Raw genomic sequence first — 9422 nt, forward strand, 5'->3', positions numbered from 1 at the left:
TCAAGTGTCTGCCAGGCTCTTGTGATGTTTCAATAGCAGCAGGCAAGACTTCAACATGCACCCTTAAGACACCATGCACCAAAATACCTATGTTTTTAGCATGAGTCACCAGAGAGAGGATGGTGATGCTGACATTAGGAATAGTAACAGCCAGGCAAAGATCACTACAGGTTAAAAATGTACTGCTAAGAGCAGGAGTGCAGAATACTTTGCTAAGGATATACGGCACTGGTTGAATTCACTCCCTTCATCTACCTCTAATGTGCTACAGACATCCCCAGGTAGCAGGTTTCCACCAGTGAAACCCTGGTTGATAACAGCAGCCGGTTTCTCAAGGGAAGTTCTCAGCTTCCTTGCAAAGTCCCACAAGATCTCAGTGATGTCGCCACAGAGAAAAGCCACAGAGCAAAGTGACCTGTCACTCCCTGCATCACCAGATGTTTCCTCTCTTCTAGGTGAGAGACATTTCCAGATCCTGGAAATATTCCTGCTGTGACCCTGTTTCTCAGTGTGCCGGCAGCGTGTCCTGTACGTTCAGTATATGCTATCACATAGTCATACTCTCTCCTTGCTTTACTTTTTGTGCAGCTCCTCATGACATGTAGTGATGATGTGTAGCGTGCATCTGCTGAAGAGACATTATTTCCCCTTCCTCTGGAGTAAGTTGCTTCTCCAGTTTTATGTTTTCTCTATTCCCAAGTACAAAACAACTAGCAATTTCCAACATTTTTTGGAATTTCAAATTTGGAAATTTGGAAATTTTGCTGGACTACACCAACCAAGGTCCTGTCACCTCCTCTTGTAAATCAGACAGTACAATCCCCTCATACCTAGAATAGCTTTTCCCTGGTCTCTTGGTGAGTATTCATCCTGGTTTTGAGCAAGGGTTCAAACACGACACAATACCTGCCCCAAAGGAGGTGCCATTACCATGCTTCGCAATGTTATTTGGTATTCCCTTCACTTCTGAAAATAGCTCCTTAGCAAATCTGCTCATCACATTTCCCTTTGCCACTGCTGCATCACATTACAGTTCCCTGTGGCTTTGAGACGAACCCGTGCACACAACCCAGAACCATGCTCACAAGCCTTTCTGCTCCTGTGCTAATCTCGGGAGTACAGACTCCCATCTTATAGCAGAAATTCTTATTTGCTCCCAAAGCACACGATGCTGGTACTCCGTACCACCAAACTTTGTCTCAGTTCTGTCCTTTGGGGCCTTTTGCTTCTTTCCGGATGCGCCCGTTTGACAGAAAGTGAGTTGATCATTAGTGTCATGCTTCATATTTAAGAAGAGTCAGGATTTTCTGGCTATAGGAGGATGGACAGACAGACGGAGACAGAGACTCATTCCAGTTTCTGTTCTGTTTTGGTGGAGTTCTGTTTGAGAGTTTCTTTATTTCAGCCTTTGCCATCCTGCCATTTTGCAGAGGTGTCTTGGCCTTTCTGCCTTTTTCTCTGTTCTCTCTCTGGGATCAGCTGTTTGGGACCAGGTGCTGCTGCCTGGGACTGGGTGCTCAGTGTGGATGGAGTTTGTGAGGAATTGCACTGAGTACCTTTTATTTTATATTCTATTAACCATTTTATATATATTAGTAGTAGTGGTGTATTAATATTATTTTGTTATTTTATTAAACTGTGTTTATCTCAATCCATTAGTTTCTCCATTCCCTTTTGATTTTCTCCCCTGCTTAGGGGTGGAGGGGGCAAGTGAGCGAGCTGCTATAGTGGTTTGGAATTGCTAGCTGGGGTTAAACTGTGACAGTGGGCCACCATCCTGTTCTCTGCACCGGCAATGCTCCCCAACTCCTCACCTCACAGGTGCCAAACTTCATAAACACACACATTCTGTGTTAAACATAGTCCCCAGCATCCATTCTTGGAGGCCTTTACTACCTTGGGCACATCCCTGCCAGCCCATGGGTGGCTGCTCTGCCCGACCCTCCCTGTCTCCCTCCCTTCTTCCTCACCACCTTCCCCTCTCTCAGAGCTGGGCATCATCAGAGATACCCTTGTCACCTCCACCGTCCGCCGGGAGATACATCACCCACCCTGCCATGGTTGGCACAGCAGGGTGACTCCTTACCCAGATTTTGGCCACCTGAGCCCCCGAGGTGCTACCAGAGCCACTTCTTCTGGCTCTTGCATTTGTCCATGGTGGGCCACACCAGCAGCTGCTCTGAAACTAGGCCAAGGCTGGACAGAAGCTGAATACAATTTTCTTTTATTGCCTCTAGCTTTCATCAAAATCCGATTAGGAGTACATGGACGCCAGTCGCAGACCCATTTAAGCTGGCTGCAGCCAATATCAGTGCAGCACACCACATCATTAAAATCCAGCAATGCTGTAATCCCTATGGAAAAGTACTGGAGCACAGAGAAAGCCAAAATTCTTCCAACACACTGTGTTCCATTACTGACTGTCAGGAATCGCTCACGTGCAATGACCAGAAGATACTTCTTAGCCCAAAGGGGATTTTTGTCTCCATTTTCTTTCTCACTTTTCTTGCTTTTCCTTCCTTCCACCCAGACAAGGTAAGCAACACAACTGAGATGCTACTGCTAAGTCAGCTGTAAGGGCTAGAACAACACCCTTTTTTGAGACTCCAGGAGAAGCACCCACCAGCAGCCCAGCCCTTTCCAGCTGCCACCCCACAGCCCTGCTGCCTGACCCTCGCTGTGCCCAGCACATCAGCTGGGGCTGCTGCTGTGGGGATTGGGTCAGCCAGGAATTGTGTGCTCTGTATTTGGCAACTGCCCTCACTCCTGCCTATGCGCACTCCCAGCTCTGCTCTGTACCAGCATCTATCTTGAAGTCATTTCCCATGCTCACCAGGATGCCCCTGTCACAGAATCACAGGATTATTTTGGTTGGAAAAGACCTTTAAGATCATCGAGTCCAACAGCCTGGTCCACTGCTGCTTTTGCAGGACAGGCAGCGTGCAATTGCAGCAGAAGAGATCATGGAATCATAGAATCATTCCAGTTGGAAGAGACCCCTGAGGTCATCAAGTCCAAATATAACCTAACTCTAGCACTAAACCATGTCCCTAAGATTAAATACTTCCAGCTCAAAAGGGAGAATGGACCTCAAGTGCCCAGTTTGAACCACCATCAAATCATCTTAAACTACCAAGCGTTGCTCTCCAGAGCTGTATGCAGAAGTGACAGGACAGTTTTTATTCTAACTCTGAAAGCAGTATGCTTACAAGCTTCCAGGACAGAGCACCCACCATGGGAGGATGGCTTCCTTGGGCTCCCATCCACCCATGGGTAGCTCCCAGATATCTTACAGGACCAAGGAGGTTGACCATTCCCAGGGGTCCCCTTCTACTGCCCAAGGTGGGGACAGCAGAACTGGTTGGTGCATGGGGACTGGCTCCATTTCATAAGCTGGTGACTCAGAGTGTGGACATCATCCATGGCAGCACGCAGCCACGGGGCTCAGCACTGGGGGTTCAGCAGTGTGAAGGGGGATTGATGATGAGCCCACCTTCCCAGGCAGGGTTTCTCATCAGTCTTTGCTCTGCTGAGCCACACTCAGGTGCAGTTGAGAAAATGAAGTATTATAAAAGTTCTTCTAGGTTCTTGCATTGTTTTGTGCCTCCAGGCTTCCTGCTCTGGGGTTACATTTTCCTGAAGAATCACACCACTGAAAATGTAGAGATGCTCATGTCTTTTTTCCACACCTATCAGCAAAATCACAGCCAGCTAACAGGAAGGCACTGTGTGACATACTTTTCTACCTACATAAAGAAGCAGCTCAAGCAATTTTAGAAATATGTTCTAAACTTTTTTCAATGAACTAGGAAACCCAGATGAGTTATGTTCTTCCTCAAAATATATCACTTAGTAAATGTGTAAGCTGTATGAAGCTGACTTTAGTCCAATGACTGTAAACATATACGTATTTTGAAGGACAGCTTGTGACACAGGTGTGTGTAGATACATACTTAGTAAATTATGAGAGAATGGAGACACTGACACAGTTGATATTTTCTAAGAGGAATCCCCAAAGAGCATTTTTGCATGAGCAATTCTGATCTAGGTCAGTGAGCAACAAAGAGGGAAAGGTGAACATTTTTTTCAGCCTTTTATTCTGTAGGCTGCTTAATATTAGAGTTAGGTGAGAAAGCAGTGAAGACATACTGTAAATGAGAAGGTGATTTTGAAAGCTGTCAAATTTCAATATGATGTGAGGAAAAAGTAGAAATTAACATCTTTAATGTGGAATAGACAACTCGGAAGCAAATACCTTATAAAGAAAGAAGATGCAATTATACTTTCGTCTTTCTATCACTGCATTGATATTTTGATTTTATTCCCATAAATTTTCTGTAAGTGTTTTCTCACTTTCATAGGGAAACTAAGATGCAAGGAAGTTAATTTTATAGTCTGTGGTCAAAAATAGTTTTGGACAAGCTGGTAGCAAAAATTCAACTTCTCTTCCTGGTTACAACTTTATTCCTCAAAAATCAAACATCTTGAAAGAGGAAGGTACCATTCCTCAAAGAAACCGTGGCCACTGTAAAGCAGTGTGTTCTTGGAGATCCATTCTTTTTCCCTCTCAGATAAGGACTCCACAGTTCCTTTCTACTTTTATCCCTGGAGGTATTTAAAAGATGTGTAGATGTGGCGCTTTGGGACCTGTTTTAGTAGTAGTCTTGACAGTGTTAGGAGAACGGCTGGACTTGATGATCTTAAGGGTATTTTCCAATCTAAGTGATTCAAAATATTTAGTGACAGAAAGTCATGACCACATGCAAAACCGTGGTTGGTATGTTCCAAAGCAGGGGAATACACAGCAGGTAGTCGACATCTGATTTGGACTCTAATGCCCTTGTCCTGTGGTATTCAGCATCTCATCCCACCTCTGCACCTTTATTTCCCCATTAGCAAAATGGAGACAGCAACTCATTAAGAGTGAGAGTCTCAGTTGAGAATTGCTGTTTCCTCTGTTTGCTGCCTGCATGGCAATGACTCTGCAAATGGAGGCACAGCAACCATTCTTCAAGGTATTTGACATCAAAACACAAACTTCCAATCTGCCTTCTGAAGAAATCGTTATCTTCAATTTTCAGCTTCCCAGATTGTTTGTCAAGTGTATTTCCGGCCTTCTGAAGTAGTCAAAGGATGCAAATAAGTAGTCTTATCTCCTTTAACGCTGATATTCTCTCAGTAAACAGAAGGCTATTAGCAAGTCTTATTATTTGGAAGGCAGGTAAACAGATGTGGCGGTTGGAAAGGTGACCAGAGACACTGACCAGAAGCTAGTGCTCTACTGGCAAAACTACTGAACAGTTTAATTTCTCTCCAATGAATTTCCCTTAGAGTTTTCTTAGGAGAAAACCTCCTACACAATTTGTTGACTCAAAATTGCTTTCATGCAAGAGACAGCACAGCACAGGTCACCTTCTGGACCTGTTATTCAAAACCCTTTATTACCAGCAATAGAATGAAGTTCCTAATATTTATTTTCCTAGAAAACAAGCCATTGACTAGCCCCATCTATTTAGTTGCTTTGTGATGATACATGTAGTGGCTTCTTTTACACTTCAGCAGTCTGTCAAACTTGACAATCACTTTAAAGTGTAAACAGCCACCATCCCATTATATATATGGATCTGTGTGAAACATAGCTTAAAGCCTTTCTATTTTTAGCTTGTTTCAGTATATTAGAAGTTCCTAGCATCAATCATCCAAGAAAATACTTTACATACCAAAGTGCCACAAAAAGCTGTGTGCTCTTTTGTGTCTAACTGTGGTGCACTGGAATAATTTTGCATCCTCAGTTTCTTGAAGCAAGTGAAATATCATGTACTGGGCGCATCCTTTTAACTAACTGCAGTTTCTTTCTCCCAGTAAAATACAAACTATGTAAAAATGCAAACAGTATGTTTTCAAATGCAAATAGTTCACATATTTGTGCTGCTGTGCTGTACTTAGAAAAGACTTAATTCTTTTCCTAGTCGCACTAAGTTACTGCAGAAAGTATTAAGCTTATGTAAGCAGAATTAGTGTGATGGCTAAAATCAACAAGCAGTGGTCAGCTTTCAGTTTATCCTCTGCATACTCACAACCTCCTTTTGTCTGGCAGAAAAGATGATCAGCAGATGCTGGAGAGCACTGTCCCACGGCAGGCACCAAGGAGCTGTGCTGTGAGTAGGACCATCCGCTATCCCATTTGCTTTTTACCACACGCTGAGCACAACCTCAGTCACCAGCTGAAGACCAGGGGAGTGCGTCACTCCTCTACGGGAGGCTTAGCATTCCTCACATTCCTGGACAGGCTTTCCAGATTATACCCTCTCAAAAAGATGGTTGCCATATTTCTGCCTTAACAAGTAATACCTGAATACACGAGGTGTGGTGTTTTTGTTTCAAGCCCAAAGCCTGTGGCCCTGCCTGAGGTACCGACTACTCTCAGGCTCTTTGTTCTGCACATCAGCGGGAGGAAAAACAGAACCCGGGGCTCGTCATCTGTGTGAAGCTCAGGCAGCCCAAGGGATATGTCAAGGCTTCCACAGCCATGCTGGCTGTTGCACAACATGTGCTCACTGTGCTGGATTTACCACTCTTCCAGAGTCATTAACAGTTCTGTTTTCATTTTGTCTATCACGCTCTCAAAAGTCTAGCCTTTTGCTCAAAACCACTGCAGTGATGACTGGCACCCCAATTCAGCTGCTGGTGAGATGGGGAAGATTGTTCCCAGGAAGAGTAATCACCTGCAGGAACATAAGAAATGGTCAGATCAGTGTCTCACCTTACCTGGTACCCAGAAAGTAGAAATGGGCAACGCTATTTAGGGACAGTAAGTCTGCTGTATTCAATGTCTTCTGCTTCCAGCATCCACAATCCATTGGATTAGGGACACTGGTGGACACATTACAGGCTGTAGTAACCCCTTATGAACCTCCTGTTCCTGACATTGCCCAATATCTTCTTGGGCATCTCGACACTGTCAGTCTCTGTAACATCCTGTGACAAGAAATTCCAGAAGTTTCTGACTCATCATATAAAAAAGTACTTTGTCCCTTTCAAGCTGATCTACTAATTTCATTGCATATACTAGCTGTGTATACTAATTTTCATTACAATATTGCAGGATTTTTTGACTAACAGCTCTGCATTCATCTTATTCACTGCCTTTATGATTTTTGTAAATGCCTTGGCTTCCTTTCCAAACTGAAGAGAGTTTTCAGTCTCCTCACAAAACAGCTGTTTCATCCTCTCTAATTGTTGTCTTCTCTGTATCTCTATGCCACAACATCTTCGCTGATCAGCAGAGACCAGACTGCAGAAAGTGCTCAATCAACTCATCAAGGCTTTACACGGCAGCAAAGTTCATGTTGTCCTCCTGCCAGTGCTGAGCACTTTCCCAGGTCTTGGGGGCTCCTGCATATTGAGGTGATGATTTCGGTGAGCTGGAAGTGAGGACTTCAACCTCCTTCCCTCAGCTGGACCCGCCAGCTCTGAGCTCGGTATCACCTACGAGCATAAGAACAGCCCAAAGAGTGCTGCTTCCCCATCCATGCTCTCCCAACAACTGCAACTTTAGATGTAGCATGACCAAAAAAATGCACCCATTCAGGAAACCTCCACAATTTTTTCTTTCACTTTATTTGTTTAGTTATTGTTCAAGCACTCTCAGTATAGGAGATCTGAGCTTGAAAATCCAGACTGTTCTCGATCAGAGTTAAACATAAACTTGTGGTTCCTTTGGAGATTATTTTGTCTATGAAGCTACGGGCTACTTTGGCAATTAGCATTTTTCATTGTCTCCCTTCCTCTATAAGCAGTTTCTATAAACCTTATACAAATTAATTGGACAAGAGACTGAAATCCAAGCTCCTTCCTCCTCAGTGAACCTCTAACCAACAGTTACAGCATGAATATGGATTAATTTTTCCTGGCCCAGTAACTACGAATGTATCCATGAAGACTGACAATGCTGCAGTAGAAGGGACTGGGACATCTGTTGCCTTCAATGTAGGTTCTGTATCTGCATGTTGGAGTCTTATACACAACACCACAAACACCATCAGGAACATGAAGGAACAAGGTGAAGGGCTTTGCACAGCCTACGACTGTAATGACAGAGAAAACTTAACTTTACAGGTCTTAGCGCAGCTTGCTAGGGTTAAATTAATGCTCTTGCAGACAAAGAACAGACATGACAGAGAACACATTTATTTAAACTGCTGTACAATGGAAATCTCAATCATTTTCAAAAGCCAGCTGAGGGAGAAGTGACTCACATAGCTTGTATACAGGAAGCCTCTTTGCAGTTTTCAGTGCTGAATTTCTTTTTCTCTGAATACATCACTTGTGTGAGCGCAGTTATCTGTTGAGTGGCAGCAATGTGTTTGGCAATATATAAACATGGAGAAAGACATGGTTCCTGCCCTGAAGAGCTTACAAACTAAATGTGACATGGACAATACTATTCCAACATATAACAATCTATTGAAATATCATCAGTCAGATATATAACAAGCAACTGGAATACCAAATATATATATAAAGGCCACAGGTAGGTCAGAGTGGTGTCTTTGTTCTGTTATATATTTATATGTTCCTAAGTCTACAGGCATGAAAGGTAGTGATGATTTGCTTGAGAGAGTGATTTTATTTTCTTTGGCAGGGCTGCTCCAGCTTGTGCTTCCTGAACAAAAATAAGGAAAATTAGATTAGAACTCACTACTCCTGTGATTTCGCATGTCTGAACATGGGGCAACCTTGGGATGAATTAATTCCTGTGCAACAAAGGAAGCCAGATTTGGGAGAGGTAGCGTGAAGGAAGTGATGGACTTTCTGTTCTGTTGAGACCCTGGGTCTCCACGTCAGCATACAGTTGGTGAAACCTATGGCAACTACTTCAGAGGCAGAGTTAGCTGGCAATCACACAGGTTCTAGAAAGAGCATATCACACCCCGTGTCTGCAATCAGGATAGAGTCCTGCCACCCATGGGAAAATCTACTGGAAACTACAACTTTCTTGTAGGTTAATGGTTTTTCCCTAGTAAGTGATAGTCTGATCTTTATTTCTGTGCAGAGGAGAAGAGACAGTAGGAAGATGAAGAAAACCTGAAAATAACATTCGAAAACACAAAACCTGAGCAATGCTGGATGCTCGTAAATCTATACAGGCACAAATTCTGCCTCCCAGAGGCTCCCTGTTTTGAGGTTTTAAACCATATTTGGACTAGATTCTAAGGCAATCAGAGTGATTTTACAGTGTGTTGTATTTCTGATCAGGCTCCTCTCCACTCCAGGATATTTTTCTTTAACATTTCAATTAAATTTGAGAGAGGTCTTCATTTGAGACATGAAAGCCCTAGAAGTTTGAGTGAAATCAGTAGCTGAGTAAGAAAGGAGAGGGACGAATTCTTATTCCAGATGAAAGAGACGCTGCCAAGAGT

This window comes from Nesoenas mayeri, assembly GCF_963082525.1.
Source record: "Nesoenas mayeri genome assembly, chromosome: 1".
Classification (NCBI taxonomy): Eukaryota; Metazoa; Chordata; class Aves; order Columbiformes; family Columbidae; genus Nesoenas; species Nesoenas mayeri.